Below are 19,502 nucleotides of genomic sequence, written 5' to 3' on the forward strand. Positions count from 1 at the left end.
TTTTCAAATTTGAAGTTGGAGAGGTGCAGTGGTTTGAATGGCAGTCTCCCAAAAGATATGCTCACTTGGAACCTGTGAATATGACTTTATCTGGAAAACAGGTCTTTACGGTTGTAATTAAGCTAAGGCTCTTGAGATGAAATCATCCTGGATAGGATTGGGCTTTAAATCCCATGACAAGTGTCCTTATTAGAGGAGGGGAGGAGACACAGAGGAGAAGGACATGTGAAAGAGAGACCGAGATTGGAGTGATGCTGCCACAAACCAAGGAATGCTTGGAGCCACCGGAAGCTGGAGGAGGCGAGGAACGGATCCTCCCCAGAGGCTCCAGGGGGAGAGAGGCCTTGCTGACACCTTGATTTCAAACTTCCGACCTGCAGAACTGTGAGAGAATAAACTTCACTGTTTTAAGCCACCAAGTTAGTGGTAATCTGTTATGGCAGCTCTAGGAAACGAACACAAGAGGTGGCTAGGCACAGGTGGGGCTGTCCACAGAAAGAGGGAGAAAGAGAGAGGGTAGGTTAGGATATATGAGGTGAGAAAAATTTGTGTCCAATGTAACTCCTCTTCCAGAACTGTACAGAGGGAGCAATGAGATCTAAGGATGCAGCCCTGCTTCTGGGTGGCAGATGGGAAGTGGAGCTGGAAATCAGCAAGGCTGGGAGGCCGGGAGCTGTGAGATCAAAGGGAGTTACTGTTCATTAAAAATGGATGTTGTTGTCAATGCGGATTATGGCAGGGGATGTAAAGAGAAAAAGATGGATAAATACAGGGTTGACATGATCTAAGAGGTGGGGATGAGCTCTGGTGGGAAGGGACTGTCAGCAGTGATGATTTGGCAAGAATTGAACAGATGAATGGCTTGAATTTAGATGATAATAATGGGGAACTGGCGGGAGTGACTGATCTAGATGTGGAGAAAGGTGGAGAAGAGTGGAGAAGGAGAACCCTTCCATTCACTGCATAAGAGGCTGTGAATGTGAGGCGTCAGTGTGCCTATGGTAGGTCAATGCCACTGGGGATGCTGCAGTTAGAGATAGAAGCAAGAAGAGGTAGAAAGAGGTTTAAGGTAAAAGAGAATTTACCCTCTAATAGAATAGGCGCCCCACTGAGGCCATGAGAAAGGGAGAGGAGAGTTTGGGTTAGGGGTCTTTGGATTGCAAAAAACAGCAGCTAACTTAAACTACTTTAAATACGGCAGGATTTTTTTTTTAAAGGACACAAGAGCTAACTTCATGGATATCCGTGTGTAAGAAACAAAAAGTGGTCTGATCACAGAAAGAACTAGAACCAGAAGCCCAGAACCAACAAGAAGCCTTTCATTTCTCAGGGGCTGAAGGGCTCTCTCTCTCTTTTTTCCTCCCCAAAGCCCCAGTACATACTTGCATATTCTAGTTGTAAATGTTTCTAGTTCTTCTATGTGAGCAGCTGCCACAGCATGGCAACTGGCAGATGAGTGGTGTGGTTCTGCGCGAACCAGGCCTGGGCCGCTGAAGTGGAGCACACCAAACTTGAACCACTAGGCCCTCAGGGCTGGCTCTGAAGGGCTCTCTTGTCTGAGCCACCTGGTGCATTTCCTCCATTCTCCTTCTCCACTCAGGACCAGCCCCTGCCGGCGCTTTGCTCTCTCTTACGTTTAGCTGGTACCCAGGTGGGTTCAGCTGCCACCATGGCCTGCCACCTCCTGACCTTACATTTACTATGATAATGCATGGGTCTGAACTGCTAATGGACTCTCTCTTTCCCAGGACTTTGAAACTGGGCCCCTGATCCCCTACCTGATTGGCTCCATCCAGCCTGTGGATTCTTTCTCCTGAGTCAGGAGTCCACTTCCGACCAGTCAGCTGTGACAAGGCAGATAGGGTGGCCTGGAATAAACACAGCCCCCCGGGCACACCCCTTCAGTGGTGCCATCTGTGGTGTGGTAGGCTGAAAAATTCCCCCAAAGATATGAGGCCCTAATCCCCAGAAACTGTGAATATTATCTTACATAGCAAAAGATGTGATAAAGTTAAGGATCTTGAGACCGGGAGATTATCTGGGCAAGTTGTAACTAAGGATATGTGTCCTCACATGAGAGAGGTGGAGAGATAATTCACACACACACACACACACACACACACACACACACACACACACACAAAGGAGAAGGCAATGTGACAAAGGAGGCAAAACATGGAGTGATATGGCCATAAGCCATAAACCAAGGAATGCTGGCAGCCACCAGAAGTTGGAAGAAGCAAGGAAGGTTCTCCCTTAGAGCCTCCAGAGGGAGCACACCCTTATCGACACCCTGACTTTAGCCCAGGGACGCTGACTTGGGCCTTCTGACTTTCAGAACTGTGAGAGAACAGATTTCTGCTGTTTTAAGGCCCCCAGTTTGTGGTAATTGCTTCAGCAGCCCTAGGAAACTAATACATATGGGGAGGAAGTAAGTGCTAACTAGGCGCCCCAAACCACATGAAGGAGGAGCCAAGAGAATTTAGGGGTATGTGTAGAGAAAGGGAAAGTTGGAGAGTTGAAGACTCAATTCAATAAACATGCTCTGTAGCAGGCGCTGTTTGATGCCCATGACATGCAATGCTTACCCTTGAAAGACAAGGACAGAAATACAATGCACTTAATGCCACAGTGAGGACTTCAGGAGGAAACAGGGTAAGGAGAAGATTTGGGTCCTCTTTACGAGGCATTGTTGTGTGAAGATAGAAGTAGTGGGGAGGGGGGCAGGGCAGATCATGAGCTCAGCACCTAAACAGAAATAGAAAGCACCAGATGCCTAGGACGAGTGGGTAATGCAAACAAGGAAACCCAGCCAGACACTCTGACATGCAAACACGCACACGCCTACACCCTACACTTTAAGGCATTATGATTTTGTTTTCAATCTTGTTCTACTTCATAGCCTCTAGCTGTGTCTGCATGAGGCCAAAACAATTGGGCAATTCGACAAAATTATTAGTCAAACTAAAAGTTCAGGGAGGCAGCACAGTATAGAGCAAAGAATACGAACTATTTACAGTCATGCATCACTTGACGGGGAGACGTTCTGAGAAATGCATTGTTAGGCAATTTCATTGTTGTATGAACATCACAGAGTACACTTACACAAGTCTAGATGGGAGAGCCTACTACACACCTAGGCTCTATGGTACTAGTCTTATGGGACCACCGTCGTATATCCATCGTCGACCAAAATGTTGTTAGGAGGTGCTGACTGTACTCCAATCCCTCCGCTTGCCTTCTGAAATGGCTAGGAACTGTACCATGGTACAGATGGGGAAGCAGGCTGGTACACGTGCCCACAGTCACACAGTTGAGCGGGAGACCAGAATTCGAATTCAGATCTGCCTCCTAAATGCATGATTTTTCCATCAGTACATGGACTGAAGGAATCTCCGTGCTCTTTGAAACTTCTGAAGCAGTCTGCCTGAGATAAAACGTGTGTCAGGGGAACTAAGGCACTTGAAAAGAACAGGGCAAAAATCTGTTAAGAAACCACCTCACCATGTCAGAGAAGGCCTGATTTCTCCCCATAGCCTGATTTCTCTAGGAAATCCACGGCCCCTCTGAAGTGTTTGCCAAACTGTGTAGGCATATGTTCGTTTTCTAGGTGGCAAGGGCTTCGTCTCTTAGGGGAGTCTCAAAATACGTTAATCTTACTGCTTTAGACTTAGGAAACCATCCAGGTTTTACGAGTAATCATCAGTCTTTCTGAATATAATGCTAGCTGCCCATAATCCACAAATGAAGACAGTGCTTTCGGAAGAGTCTAGAAAATTTACATAGAAATATGTTAGTTTTATTTTTCAGCTTAGGCAACTTTTGTCCAGGCAGTTCTGGTCACATGTAGGTATGATATAAAGGTGTAAAAGGTGCCCCCCAAAAGAAACCCAGAAACTACCAAGTCATTCCCAATTACATACAGACTCCGTTAAAATTCTTTAAAGCCTCATGTCAACAGGCCCTATCATTCCACTGACACTTGCTAAACCACTAGGCTCCCTTAGGCAGAGTGGCAAAGGCTAATTACCAGGGCGACCTCATCTGCCTCAGAGAAGTGTAAGCAGGTAGGGGAGAGGGAGCCAGAGGCCGAGTAAAGCACGGATTTCCTCCTCCCACACCTGTGCCGCCAAAACCTCTCTCATTAGTCTGGGCTCTCCAGAGAAACAGAACCAACAGGACTGACTGATTAGAAGGAACTGGCTCGGGCCGGCCCCGTGGCTTGGCGGTTAAGTGCGCGTGCTCTGCTGCTGGCGGCCCGGGTTCGGATCCCGGGCGCGCACCAACGCACTGCTTCTCCGGCCATGCTGAGGCTACGTCCCATGTACAGCAACTAGAAGGATGTGCAGCTATGACATACAACTATCTACTGGGGCTTTGGGGGGAAAAATAAATAAATAAATAAAATTATTAAAAAAAAAAAAAAAAAGAAGGAACTGGCTCAATCGGTTATGGAGGCTAAGCAGTCCCATGACCTGCACTCGGCAAGCTGGAGACGCAGGAGAGCTGCTGCTGTACAGCCCTACATCGCGTAACGACGGGATAAGTTCTGAGAAATGTGTCGTTAGGCGATTTTGTCGTTGTGCAGACATCATAGAGTGCACTTACACAGACCTAGATGGCATAGCCTACTACACAAGTAGGCTGTATGGTACTAATCTCATGGGACCACCGTCGTCTATGCGGTCCTTCACTGACCAAAACGTCGCCATGCAGCCCGTGACTGTAGCTCCACTCTGAGTCCCGAGGCCTCAGAGGCAGGAGAGCAGATGGTGTAAGCTCCAGCCTGAGTCCAAGGCTGAAGGCAGAAGAAAACCGATGTCCCAGCAGGAAGCTACTCAGGCAGAGAGTGAACTCTCCCTTCCTCCACCTTTTTGTTCTATTCAGGCCTTCAACACACTGGATGAGGCCACCCACAGCGGGGAGGGCAGTCTGCTTTACTCAGTCTACTGATTCAAATGTTAATCTCAGCCAGAAACACCCTCACAGACACACCCAGAGTAATAGCTAACCAGATATCTGGGCACCCCGTGCCCCACTCAAGTTGACCCATAATATTAACCATCATACCCTCTGTTTCCTTACCCACTGGTTTACCCTACTCTCCAGGCCCAGAGAGAGAGAGTCCTGCTTCCTCCAAAGTGAACTCCTCTCCCGGTCCTCATCCTTGTCCTTCAACTCCTAAGCATCCTTGAGAATTGCCTAAAGGTAGGGAAGCCAGCAAAAAGAAACGTGCAATCTTCCAGGTGATCTACAGACTTCATGCAGAAGAAGGCTGTGGATATTGGGAAGGTGAAGCTAGATTACGGATTGCAAGCAGATCAAACCCTCATCAAATGCTACAGGAAGGATTCTTTGCAAGTGAGAGAAAACACAACACAAATTAAGCCCAAAAGAAATCGATTGGTTCACTGAAGTGGAAAGTCCCGGGGAGACACCTAGCATCACACACTGCTGGATTCAGGGGCTCAGATAATGTCGTTGGGAACTAGCCTCTCCCCTTCTCTTTGCTCTCCTTTCATCTCTGGTGGCTTCTTTCTCAGAGATGCCCTCTCTTTGGGGTGACAAGACGACAGCCAGCAATTCTAGGCTTATATTCTCCTAAGTGCAAGTCCATCAGTTCAATGCAAAGTCCTGGACCTGACTCTCAGGGTCATGAGTGGGCCATATGACCAGTCCTGAGCAGATCTCTGTGGCCAAGAAGATGCTGTATTCCCATTGATCAAACCCAAGGAACATGTCACCTGTGGTACCTGGTTAGAATCAGCTCCATCCAACCCTGCAGGCTAAGAGGAGAAGAGGAATGGTCTGCACTGGGAAGTCAGGGTGCTGTTAACAGAATAAAGGTGAATGGATGGCTTGGTGGTGAAAATAGAAGGGTGTCCACTACATAGATTTTTTTTATCTGTGGGTATTTGAAAATAATTCTAAGACTGGTTCTCACTGGAGGGTGACTATGTCCCCAGGGGACATTTGGCAACGTGTGGAAACATTTTTGGTTTTCACAGCTGGGTAGTGCCACTGGCCTCTAGTGGGTGGAGGCCAGGGATGCTGCTAAAATCCTATGATACACAGGACAGCCCCCGACAGCAAAGAATTATTTGGCCCAAAATATCAGTAGTGCTGGGAATGAGAAACCCTGTTCTAAGATCTAGAATGCAGCCATAGAAACTGTGACCCATCTCAACAGAAAAGAGAAAAAGATTTCTGTCCACGTCAACTGAGAATGTTTATGTCCTTGCAGTTTATGAATCCCTGTTGGCACTTCAAGATGGGAAAGAGGCCCCACATCCCTCCCTGCTTCCTCTAACTCTTGAGCTAACCTTCCAACCCTATCCATCCAAATATCAGGAATTGCAATCATTCAAGTGACCATATTAGATCCAAAGCAATTAGGTGGGAAAATCCTAGTGGACATCTTGCAAATCAAGATTATGGGCAATAGTTAATACGACAGATGGTGAGCACTGGCCTGTGATCTTGGTGCAGATCGGCCAAGTGGCTCAGTGTATTCTATCAATTCTACCATGTAGTGTTGGGAGGAAGCTGCCTTCCCATCTGCCTTGTTGTCCTTCGTCCATATTGGCTGGTAAAAGTGGCACCAGGCTCGGAGCATCTGGAGCACATTCCTTGGGGCCTACAATGGCCCCCCTGTAGAAATCAAGATAGGCAAGGGGCCGTGCAATTTCCCTTCATGTTGTCAATTAGGATGCTTTTGGCTGCCGATGACCGACATTGTTTTAAACAATAGGCCATTTATTATCTCCAATAACAATAAGTCCAGACGTCCTAGTTTTACTTCATGCAGGTTTCCTGGCTCTGCTCTCCCTGCAATAGTTACAGGTATCCCATCCAGGTACTACATGCCCACAGGAACAGGAGGGGGCCCATTTCTTACAAACGAGGAGACTCTTCCCAGAAGCCACCTAGCACACTCCCCTCACGTCTTATTGGCCAGTGTAAAGTCACACGCCCACTCCTAAACCAAGTCCCTATGAATGAAGTGGGATCACAATGGCTGGGTCAGGAGCCTAGTCTCCTGGAGCAGAATGGATACAGGGTGTCTACCGAATGACCACTGTACCCAGTTAGTAGAAGGCGCATGCTGACACTTGGCAAACCAAAGTTGCCCTCCCCAGTGTGTCAGTAGCAGAGTCAGGGTTACATCTCACAATCAGGCCTGTTGCTACTGTTGAGTCTCGTTTGAGACAATTTACAAGTTTGAGTCACAATGAGACTGGAGCAATATTTGGTTACAAATAAAAAACTAGCTTAGGGCAATTCACAATGGTGGGGGTAAACAGACATTTCTCTTGATGGTGTGTATTAACGAGTTGCTCAAGCATGGGCATGGCAGAATATTTAAGAACATCAGAGTTGAAAGGAACTTTAGATTTTGTGTCAGATGTATGTTTTCCTCTGTCCAGCGAGTCTTTGGAAAGTAGCCCAAAACACATAGCTTCCAGAACCCTATGAGCTGAGTTCCAAGATATCTAAGCCAACATTTAGCCAACCACTACACTATAATGTAACAAAGACTTCCAACGTCCCAACAAGAGATAGGGGACCCCTGTTCACTTTAAGTCAGATGATTCCACATTGTAGGGATCATCATTTGTAATATTCCATTCCATGTACCAATTACCTTCTTCAGGAGCAATGAGAATTTATTAAGGAAACAATGATGGGAAGAAACTTTGGAAGCTGTTTTGACATTTGTGGTACATTAAAAAAATATGTACAAACACAAATGAAAAACAATAACCCTAAAGAAGAAGGAAGCACATTTAGGTGCAATTAGCCATCCTGTATTAATTTTTTATTATTACCAATCACTGAACAATCTAGTACCGATTTTGTATATTTTACCTTGAAGTCAGACTCCTGCAGACTGTCGAGAGCTCTGTAACTCTTATCTGCTTGACGTGAAGTGTCCTCCAGGTAACTTTTCTGCTTTGAAATTCTTTTAGTGACAAACTCCCTGTTGACCACATCTCAGTAAAGAGGCTTTCTACAGGCGACATGGGTGCTGTCCTCCAACCCTTTCAGCTCTTGCCCTTCGAAACAGGAGATTGTACAGGCTGGATCCCTTGTGGGGCATTTTGAATAGAAGTGATGTGTACTATTTGCGAGCTGGAGCATTTGACTGCCAGTGGGAGACCTTCTAGGCCTTTCTTTCCCTTTGTCCCAGTAATCAGCAACATTTAAGATCATGGATCCTCTATTGATCTGGGTGCCAGAACCCAGAGACATGTGGTAGAGCCCCCAGCTGACCTGTGGTGCACATGTGGTTTGAACAAAAAATTTTAAAAAGCACATTAAAAAAAATCCTAAACCAATAGCTTTTGGGGTTACTTATTATGTAGCATAACCTAGCCCATCCTAGCTGAAACACCTTCCAAAGTCCTTTTTGTGGCAGACAAAGGATGCAATACCAGGAGGAAAAAAGGCTGGAGGAGGAGAGAGAAAAATTACCTGTCTCCACGTTCACATTCTGTATAATCTCCTACCCTTCGTAAAAGTGGGCGAGGTTTGTGGCTCGCTTCTGAACAACAGATTACCTCCAAGGTGATGGTCTGTAACTCCTGTGATTCTCCCTCGCTGACTTTGAGGAAGTAAGCTGCCACATTGTGAAAGGGTCTATGGAGAGGGCGTCGTGAGGCAAAGAAGTGTGGGTGGCCTCTAGGAGCTTAGAGCTGCTCCCACCGACAGGACCCCAGTCTCCGACCACGGGAGATGAATCGTGCCAACAACCAGACGGAGGGTGGAAGGGGACCTTTCTCCAGTGGAGCCTCTGAGGAGACCGCAGCCCCGGCCAGCGCCTGAGTGCAGTCTTGTGACATCCTGAGCAGAGGACCCAGCCATGCTGTGCCCGGACTCCTGACCCATAGAAATTTGAGATAATAAATGTGTGTGGTTTTAAGCTGCAAGTCTGTGGTAATTTCTTAGGCAGTAATAGAAGACTAACACACTCTATGAAAACATTTTCTAGTCAGAAGATTCTCCACCTTCTCAACATCATTCATTCAATAGCACATTATTGAGGATCTACAATGGGCCTGGCATTGTTTTAGGAATTTGGGGTTGAAAAGTGAACCAAACAGACAAAGATACGTGCCCTAACGCACTACAGTCTAGTGAGGAAGGATTAGGGGGTGAGGGAGACAGACAACCAAGAACATAATCAGTAAGTCAATTATCTAGAATATTAGAAAGTACTGAGTGCCATGGGAGGAAGTGGAACAAGGGGAGGGGGATTGTGACTGAGATGGGCAGGGTTCGACTGCAGAACTCAAAGGATTCAGCTGGAGAGAGGAGAGGAGAGAGCTGAAGGTGAGGAGGGCCTTGGTCATGTGGGTATCTGGAGAAGGAGAGTGCCAGGCAGAGGAGCAGGTCTAGCAGAGACCCTCGGGCCAAAGCCAACCTGGTTCATGTGAAGAACAGCAAGGACGCCAGTGTGGCTGCAGTGGAAACGGCAAGGGGGAGAGTACTGGGAAGTGGGGTCAGATGGGTCACAGGGGATTAATCACGTAGGGCTGGGAGGGCCATTGACTGGAGTGAGCTGGGGAACGTCTGCAGAGCCGAGGAGTGGTGTGATCTGACAGGATTTAAAATGATCTCTCTGGCGGTAGTGTTAAAATAGACCGTAGGGGGCGAGGTTGCAAGTAAAGAGAGCTGTGGGAGCAACCCACACAAGAGACGAAGGTGGTTGTGCAGTGAGAAGTGGGTGGATTCTGGATATATTCTGAAGGTACAATCTGAAGAATTGGACACGGGGTATGAGAGAAAGAGAGAAGGGTGTGAAGCTTTTGGCTGAGCAAATGAAGAGTGGAGTTGCTATCAACCAAGACATGGAAGCTCCGGGTAGAGAAGGTTTGGGGGGAAGATCAGGAGTCCAGTTGGGGCATGTTGAGTCTGCAGTGTCTTTCAGACATCTGAACGGAAGTGCTGAAGAGGCCGTTGGATGGAGAAGTCTGGAGCTAGCTGGAAAAGTCTAAGGTGGAGACACATTTGGGAGTCAACAGCACACAGACGGTGTCTACAGCCGTGGGACTGGATGGGATCGCCAAGGGGACGTGTAGAGATGAAAGGAGAAGAGGATCAAGGACTGAGCCCTGGAGCCTCCAACCTCAAGAAACTGAGGGAGAAGAGGAAGAACCAGCACAAGAGGCTGACAGGGAGCAACCAGTGAAGTAGGAAGAAAGCCCAGAGCCTCGGTGTATTAGAAGCCAAGAGAAGAGAGTGAATCAAGGGAGAGAAAGCACACAGCTGGGTCAAATGCTGCTGAGAAGTCAAGCAAAGCGAGGGTGGAGAATTGTCTGTTGGATTTAGCAACGTGGAGGTCATGGGTGACCTTGACAAGAGATCATAGGTGACTTTGACAAGAGCAGTTACAACAGAATGGTGGGGGCAGAAGCCTAGTTGGTGTGTTGAAGAGAGCAGAGGAGGAGGGCAGTTGAAAACAGCAACTATAGACAACTCTGTCAAATTTCACTGCAAAGAGGAGCAAAGAAATAAGGGGGCAGCCAGCAGAGGAAGTGGAGGCAGAGGGCTTTTGTTTTGTTTTGTTTTCTTTTTAAATGGGAGACACAGCATTTCTGCATGTTTGTGGGAAAGATCCAATAGACAATAAGAAATTAGTGCTCTAGGAAAGGGAGATGCAACTTCCTGGCGCCATGTCTTTGGGCAGATGAGAGGAGACTGGATTAAATGCACACGGAGAGGGTCTGGCTTTAGGTGGGAGCAGGGGCGGCTCATTGTGGTAACAGACAGGCGAGCAGACTACTGGGAGCAGATGCTGGCAGGCGGGAGGTGTGTCAGAACTCTGTGGACGTTCTCTTTTGATTGCTTCCATTTCTCAGAGAAGTAAGAAGCAGTGTCGTCAGACGACAGAGAGAGAGAGAGAGAGAGAAGAGGGGAAGAGGCATGTGGCTTGAGGAGAGAGGAGAATGTGTGGAATGCGCAGCTAGGAAGGGAGTGGGGGACTGGGGAGCATCAAGGCCGCACCCTAGTCCTTGACGGTGGGCTGCAGTGAGGCGATCCGCACAGCTGGTTGTTCATCTCCGGTCACTTTCAGCTGGTCAGGTGCAGGTGTATGTGGCAGAAAGTCGGCTCTCACCAGGGTTGAGGTTTCTGCCAAGTGAGCACTGATGAAGCGAAAGGGGCAGGAGAGCCAGGATGCGGGCCCTGGCGGGATGGTAGGCAAGGGTCAAGCTGGAGTGTGACCCGGTAAGGAGGGAGCACGTGCCCTGGATTTGCAACAAGGGAGCCCGGCCAGCCCCCAGCACCCACCCACTGCTTGGGGTCTGCTTGGGTTGAAGTGCATCTTTCCCAACGTCCCCGCTCAATGTACCACCCGAATCTCCATCCTCAGCTCATCGGAACCCTCCTCCGGAAGCCCTCCGGACTGCTCTGCCCAAGCTGCGTGTGGGCCTGGCACAGAGGCCCTGGAGAATGCTCCACACTCAACTATTGACCCCCATGGTGGACACTGGCCACTGGGACAAGAGCTGTCAATGGGGCGATCAGGGCCATTCAAGTGACACAGGTGGTTCCAACGTATTAGAACAACTGACCCATCTAAATACAAGGCAGGGAGGAGACAGAGTGAGTGCAAGAGTCAGGAGAGGGACAGGGCTGTGGGGGAGAAGAGGGACCTCTGGTGGCACGGGCAGCAGGGGACCCAGCAGCCCTGGGCTGGCCTGGGAGCCTCCAGAAGGGGCTGGCCACCCTGGCCTCCTGCCGTGCTCAACAGCCAGTGTACTTTTATCTTCAGGATGTTGGGGGCTGTGGATCTCTCACGAGTCACGTGTGTCTCGATGTGGCCTTCTTCCTGGAGCACATTTAGGGACCAGAGGCACCATCGTCACCACCAAGGGCACGGAAGGGGTCCCTTCCCACCCAGTCACTGGCCCTCCACCCCTCCAGCAGTGCGGCCAGCCCGAGAACTCAGCACCCACATCAGCTCTTCACCCGTCCCCCCTCAGGCTCCTCCCTCAGGCTGGCCCAGCCTTGGGCGTTAGAGCCGGGAGCACAGATACGTACATTAGGGCCTTTGATCACCAGCAAAATGACATAGATTTATCAAAGTTTTGCCTCTCTCTGCCTCTTTGAAAGGCTGATTTATAGGATGCAGCCTTTGCCTCCCTTCCTTTCTTGAAATATGAAGTGTTTGTGAATGGCTACGGCAACGTTTAATATCCTGCCCACGAGCCTCTTGCACTTGCCCACAAATGAACGGCGTCCCCGCCAAATGGCCCACATCTGTGTGGGCTCCTCTTTTTGACTAAACAAATTAGCATTAAAATACCTCACAGAGAATGCCAAGTGTCCCTTTCTAGATGAGGGGGCAGGGACAACTCTGAGGGAGAGGACCACTGCCTGGAGCGGGGGCCCGGCCCGGCAGACGTTTCCCTCTCCTGGAGTGTCCAGGGATGAGCCGGGCCGCAGCGGGCTGGTGGCAGGGAGACACCTTGCCCTCCGCTCCCCACAGACACCCAGGGTCGGGGCCTAGGGTTGGGGGTGCCTGTGAAAAATGGACTTGGCTGGCTCATTTCTGGCTCTTCAATCCAGAAGAGTTTTCCCTAAACGATTCCCAAGAAGGTAGAAGTGTCTTCCAAATAACATTTTATTTGGAGAAGAAGCTGCTACCGTTTATGGTGCTGATTCAAGCGCCCTGGATGGGGACTGACTCTAGCTCTGAGGGGGGCTCTGCCTGTCCTGAACCGGGTGCTGGCTGGGGAATCCCAGGGCTGTGGCTGGTCTGGTGTACAGAGCAGGTCGTGAAATGCCCTGGGCTTTCATTTTGTTAACGGCCTTGTAATAAACTGACGTACCCCGGCCTGCACGTAAATGTGCTTGGGGACTGCAGCGGTAACACGGTCAGGACAGCCCTGCCAGGGGCAAGGCCTTCCGCTTGCCGTCTCAGTTATGGCAAGAGTCTGAGGGTCTGCACAGCAGATGGGCACTGCCTTTGCTGGGACCCCTTTCCAAGGCCTAGGGGCTCTCTCCCGGGCTCACTTCCCCAGAGCCCTGGCCCCAAGGCCTCTCCAAGGACCAAACTAGATGATATTCCCCCTTCTTCCACCTCCTTCTTACCGAATTTCCCAAACCTTCATCATGGGAGGCATGACTGCCTCCGCACACAGGCTCTGATTCACTTGAGCCAGGCTGAGCGGGTCCAGAACAGGCACGAGCCCTGAATGAGATCGATTAGGGCCAGCATCTCGATTCTAAGACTTGCTTCCTTAGTTTTGAATCAGAAGCTGTCTCCCAACCACCCAATTCCCCGCTCAGAGGCAACCACAGTCACCAAGTCCTTTGCATTTTCTTCTAGAGATGTCTTAGGCATGAGGCCAGGGATGTTTGACTGTTTTGTTCATTGCTGCATCCCCAGTACCTGGAACAGCACCTGGCCCAAGGTAAGTAGTAAATAAATATTTGTGAACAAAGGAATGAATAATTACTTGAAGGGTTTCTGCATCTGAAAGGGAGAGAGCTCTCCAAGAGTGGTGCCAATAAGTGGAGGGAGCAACCTGTCTCCTGGATTGAACCATGCCTGAAGCCACCATGCTTCTGGACCTTTCAACTACATGAACCAATACATTTCTTCTCTTAAGCCAGTTTCAGTTGGGTTTCTTGTCACTCGCAATTATGAATCCAAACTGATATAGGAAGGTTGGTTAATGGTTAACTAATAAGGGCACATTCTGCATGAGATTAGCTATGAATTTTTTTCCCAGTCTGGTTCTGGGTAGATCATCTATATTTTATAGGTGAACAAGTGCCAAATGGCAGTCTGAGAGGCCTGAATGAACATCAGCCGTGATTTAGGCAGGTTTTAGGGTAAACAATCCCATTCTTGTTTGGAAAGTGAATTCAGATCCTCTGGTTGAAGAGGCCAGTGGTGTTATTCAGATTGGAGAGACTCAGGAGGTGGGGAGAAGGAGGGGAGGGTGGGGGCAGTTCCTGCTCCGGAACCTTTCTAGCAGAGGCACTAGACCCTGGGGCCATGCTCTCAGCCTAAAGGCAGCGCACATTGTCTTGAGCGAGCTGGTTCTTACAGCACACCGCACTGTATCACGGGACTGCAGCTTTTTCTCGAGGGCCAGGTGCGGGGGAGGTCTCAGGCAGAGGCTCGGTTGTCAGTGGTCTGCGTGTCTTGGGGGAGGCAGGATTACGCGTGCAGGAGGGGGTAGGGGACAGGCTGAGATAACCTGGGTCTTCCACAGGAGGTCAGACCAGCAATCGAGGCCCTCAGTAAGCACAGGCAGAGGAAGAGAAGGGCACATGAACAATGGAAGAGGACTCCAAGACAGGACCCTGGAACATCCCAGGATCTTCTTTCTGCCAATCACCCCAACCAGGCCTGTGGATTTCCCTCTGCCCCACTTTTGCCTCTCTCTCTCGTCTGCCCAGATTCAGGTCCATTCTCACTCACCTGGTCTCCCCAAGTCTCCCAATCTACCTTCCGCTCTATGGCCTGAATTTTCTTTCTAAAGGACAAACCTGGTCATGCTACTTTCCCGCTTGATTCTCTGGTTGCTCTTAGGGTAAGTCCAGACTACCTCTTAGGCATAGGTGCAGTCAGCCACACCTGTATGTGCAGTCGGCCACACCTGTACGTGCAGTCAGCCACACCTGTACGTGCAGTCGGCCACATCTGTATGTGAAGTCAGCCACATCTGTATGTGAAGTCGGCCATACCTGTAATGTGAAGTCGGCCACACCTGTATGTGAAGTAGGCCACACCTGTATGGGAACTCAGCCACATCTGTACGTGAAGTCAGCCACATCTGGTCCCTCGGCTTCTCTCTTCAGCCTCATCCTCCGTCCCTCCCTTGCTCCCACACTCCAGCTGTGCAGAACTGCTTCTGCTCTCACAGATGCTCCACACAGCTTCACATGGGGCCCTTGCTCATCCTAGTCTCTGCTGAGAATGCCTCCGCCCCTCCGATCCCCTCCCCACTCCCATGTTGGCCTGACGACCAGTGGATTCTTGGTCGTCACACTGAATTCTTTCCTTGGAACACAGAAACACAATTGAGGTGATGCACAGACACCAGCCTGTCCTGTAAAGAAAAGCGGCTGTGAGCGGGCGTGGGAGAGCTGTGAGCTGGCTGAACTCTCGGTTTGCTGCGCTCCCTTTAGTAGAGAGGGAGGGCCTACAGCCAGACCCGCCCTGAGACATGGACACAGCCCTGAAGAGAGGCCCCGGAGTCAAATCAAGAGACACAAGGACCAGGATCATGGAGAAGCAGACGTTGAGAAGCCACCTGGGAGGCTGAGCAAAGGCCACCCTCTGGCGAGGCCGTGGGGCCTGGAGACAATGAAGACACGGTCCAAGGATTCTGGGTAAGAAACCCAGTGCCCCTGCTCCTCCCTCCCTGAGTATTTCCAAAGAGTAAACTCCTGGGGTCAGGGTCGCACCTTGGCTCACGTCTTGATCCCACACAAGGCCCAGCACGCAGCGCCCTTGGCGAATTATTTGCTCAGCCGATGATAGAATAAATGGTTGTTGAGTTAACACACTGGCGGTCTGCTGTAGGAAGACGCCTCTCCTCTCACTCGGTGCTTTGTTTGGTGTGTGAGTGTGTGTGTGTGTGTGTCTAGAAGGTGGGGAGGGGGGCCTTGTTTGTGTTGCCTTGCTCAGGCTCCCCCGCATTGTTTGTTTGTCTTAGTCACCTTGTCTCCCTTTAGATGTTTGAGGTGGGAGAGGTTACTCCTCCAAAGTCCCCTGTGCCCTCCTCCCTCCCTCCTCCACACCCTCCCCAGCTCTGTTCCCGCTTTGCCTTGGTGAGAGGAGTTGTCAGGCCGGAGCCCTTTCAGGAAGCGCCCCAGCCCGCAGCGCCCCCTGGCTGCTGTGTGGTGAGGAGAGACTGGCTTTTACCAAGACCCTGGCACCCCACCTTCACCCACCCCGTCCGGCTGGCCTGCCTTCTTGACCTTCTCTGCACTTGGGGTCCCCACTCTTTTGGCTTCCACTTCCCAGGCAGGCCCCGCAGTTATGAGCCTGGTGGGGTTCTATTCATTTAAGCTGAGCGGGATGCATGCTGACTCTCACTCGCGGGAGGTGACAGCTCAGCTCCCTTCTTCTGGGAAGGAGTCAAAACAGTGACTCCAGTGGAAAGCGGTTCGGGAAGAAGATGGAGCTAGACACTAGATTTTCTGCTAATGTATTTGAAAAAGCAAAAAAAAAAAAAAGAAAGAGAAATAGTGGCCAAGAGAAACATTGGCCAAGAAGCCAACTTGATTTACTTGACTAAGGGCTCTGCTATTAATTAGTTGAGCCAAGGTAGACCTGAAAATAGAGGAAATGGTGACGACTGACCACAATTCGGAAAACAAAGACTGACGAATGAGTGAGACCAGGAAGAAATGATAGTAACTCATTTTGGCTCAACTCTGGCAATTTTCTTCACAAAGCAGTTAACCCAGGGCGTGTGCCAGTCTCCCCACTCGCAAGTGCTGGTCCGTGAGTGGAACAGAGACAACTGGCTCCTGCCACCTCCACCTCCACCTCCAGCAGTTCCCCTCAAGTCACTCATTCACTCCTTTGATCAGTGACGGGGCATCTACCATGTGGTCACTTATTGAGCGCCTTCTGTTCTGTGGACACAGCGGTGAGAAACAGACATTTCTGCCTTATTGAGTTTACAGTCTAATGGTGGTGGGGGGGAAGCAGGAAACTGTCAATAAACAGGGAAGTCAAACACGCACGTTGCATATAGATAGCTGCTATGGGAGATGAATACAGCAGGAATGGTGTGGGTGGGTTGGTGGTTTAAAGTTAGAGAAGGCAAATTCCAGAAACGAGTTGAAGTTGTGGGTCGGTGGCCTGGAAGCGCTGGTGCCATCCCGGACTGAGCCCTGCAGGCGGGGGTGGGGACAGGGACTGTACCAGCAGCGGGATAAGGACAGGTTACAAGACATTTTTTCTCATGTTATAAACAAATTCTAAACCAGCTCATTCTTGATCCCGGGCTGACAGACCCTGTCCCTCTGACAGTTGGGCCTCACACAGCCCAGATGGGGTTATTCATTCAAAAAGCACTCAGTGAGCAGGTGCTCTGTGCCAGCATTGCTCGATACTGGGGATGAAGGGATGCAAAGATGAGTCCTCGCCTTCATGGAGCTTCTATTCCACGGGGAGACAGATAATAAGCAGGTAAGGAGATAGACAGACACAGAATGTCTAACAGCATCATTTCATGCGGTTAGGAGGGCATCCACCAGAAGAGATGGGGCGAGGGCTGCAGGCAGAGGGAACAGGAGGCGAGAAGGCCCGGAAGGCAGGTATGCTTCCCTGTGGACAGGACAGTCGGGGGTCCGGAGGGTAGTTCCCAGATCAGACCGGGGAGCAGGGCCAGGTCATGGGGGCCACTGGAAGGACTTTGCATTTCATCTGCGGTGTGAAGAGGCCCTTGGAGGGTGGAGACGGGAATGTCCTGGTCTGCCTGGTACCTTAGCAGGATCACGCTGGCTGCTGCGTGACAGACAGACAGGGGAGGGGCAAAAGGAGGAGGAAGATAAACGAGGAGGCCCGTAGGCATGGGGGAGATGGGCGGTTAAGCTGAGTTGGTGGCGGTGGAAGAGGTGAGTGGTGGCCAGAATTGGGATGCATTTCAGCAGCTCAACCTGGTGGCCTCAGTGATGGATGGCAGCGGGAGTTAGGACCCAGGCTGGGCCGATCAGAGTGCAAGCTTGGGGCGGTGGTTGGATGCTGGCAGATGCCATGCCTCTCAGTGGTTCTGTGATGTGCATGGCGGGGTCCAGCAACCGAGTGACCAACCCTGAATTAGGAAGTGAGTGTCAGAGGTTCTTTGATCAGAATATCTCTTTACATCTTGTATTTGGTTAGGAAATTGAGACCAAATGATGATGGAAGTTGTAATCTGTCCGGCATGACGTCAATTATGATTGGGTTTCCAACAAAGAAGAAGCATGTATATTGTCCCTGCTTAACTTCTACTCTAGGTAGATGAGTAGATATAAACATATGTGACAAGTCTGACAGCTGATGGGAACAGACCAAAAGCAGCAAGCATGACAAATGTCCGAGTCGACTGCCGGGCCCTGTTTGTGTTCCACTTGCTTTTCATTTAGTTGCCTGGTTGGTGGACACCAGTGATCCTACCAGACAGAGGGAGAAGACGTGCTAGTGACAGAGGAACTTTGTGGGTGATCACTAGCTGACCTCCAATTTCAGAGAAAGAACCAAGGCAACATCCCTACTCAGTTCTTCGTTCAGGTCAGATGAGGAGTTCTCTTGGACTATGAGCAGGTCATTACAGGGGTCAAGTGGGCACTTTCCAAAGACCTTTCTCTCCCAGTTCTTGCTGCCGTCAGTTACGTGTCCTGTCACTAGGAGTGTATTGGGGAGGGGAGGTGGGTGTCAGGGGACAGAAACCCTGGCTCCAGCTGAACTCAGAGGAGCAAGTCTCGTGTCACACCAGAGTCAGCGAGCAGAAAAAGCTTTGCTCTGTTCCTGGCATTGCCCCTGGGGCAGAGAAGTGCTCAGTCCCAGCTGTTTCCTTAGCAAAGCAAACAGGAGGCGAGGATGACAAGCAGGAAGGACTGAAGAAAAACGAATAAATTATCAGAGGGAAATTCAACCCTACACACATTCAGAGCAAAGCACAACTTCCAACAGTTTTGCTCTTCCCCTCCAGCATTGGGGTGGGAGGTACTCAAAGCACGTTTATAGTGCCAGGAAGAACGTGTTTCTATTGGGCAAGACAGATTCCATTTTTGTTTGAAAAGAAAAACTGATCCTGGGAACAGGCATGGCATTCCCACCACAGCTGTAGGCTTACAAAGATGGACCCTGTGGTGAAATTTGGTTCTATCCTTAACTGATACAGCGGTTTCACTAAAATAACAGGAAGTTGGTACAATTTTCCCAGAGTCAGAGGAATACTAGGTTAAGAATCATAAATGTTTTTAAAAAACCTACTTAAGGGACTGGACATGTCCCTTTTCCTTTTCATTAGTTTGTCTTGTTATAGAATAACCAAACTCCAAGTGAATCCGTTTCAAATCTCAAGCCCCTTCTCCTCCATGCGCGGCCCCTACTCCATCAGGGCCCGCAGGCCTAGTCCCGCACGCACAGCCAGAGGCCTGAAGGACCCGAGTGAAAACTCTGGAGATCAGGTCCGGACAGCACCTCCCAGGCTGCGCTCCCCACTGCACATTCCACGCGAGGCTGGGAGGCGTTACACAGGGGAGAGGGCTCTGGGCGTGCTAGGTTTGGGAAACAGTAGGTGAGCAAACTCAGACTTCTACATTTGTGACTTTGAGTCTCCTGAAGCCTTACTACGTGCACGTGCCTCTGACTCCCCAGAGAGCTGTGACAGGCAGTATTTCCCACAGATGCTCAACTCAAGAACGCTTGGAGGACACCTGCGTCATCCACCTGGGAATGCCACTGAGCAGAGTCCTTGCAAAGGCCGTCAAGGTGAGGGCCTGTAGGCGGGGGTGGAAATGCAGCCCCAGGGGTCCGG

At 50.1% G+C, this 19,502-nt stretch overlaps 1 protein-coding gene across 1 annotated transcript in view; it reads right to left on the reverse strand.

The window, feature by feature from the left end:
* LOC131416895 (protoheme IX farnesyltransferase, mitochondrial) overlaps positions 1–19,502 on the reverse strand; it is a 279,864-nt gene that overhangs the window by 136,824 nt on the left and 123,538 nt on the right. The window lies entirely within an intron of this gene.

This window comes from Diceros bicornis, chromosome 18 (genome assembly GCF_020826845.1).
Source record: "Diceros bicornis minor isolate mBicDic1 chromosome 18, mDicBic1.mat.cur, whole genome shotgun sequence".
NCBI classification, from domain to species: domain Eukaryota; kingdom Metazoa; phylum Chordata; class Mammalia; order Perissodactyla; family Rhinocerotidae; genus Diceros; species Diceros bicornis.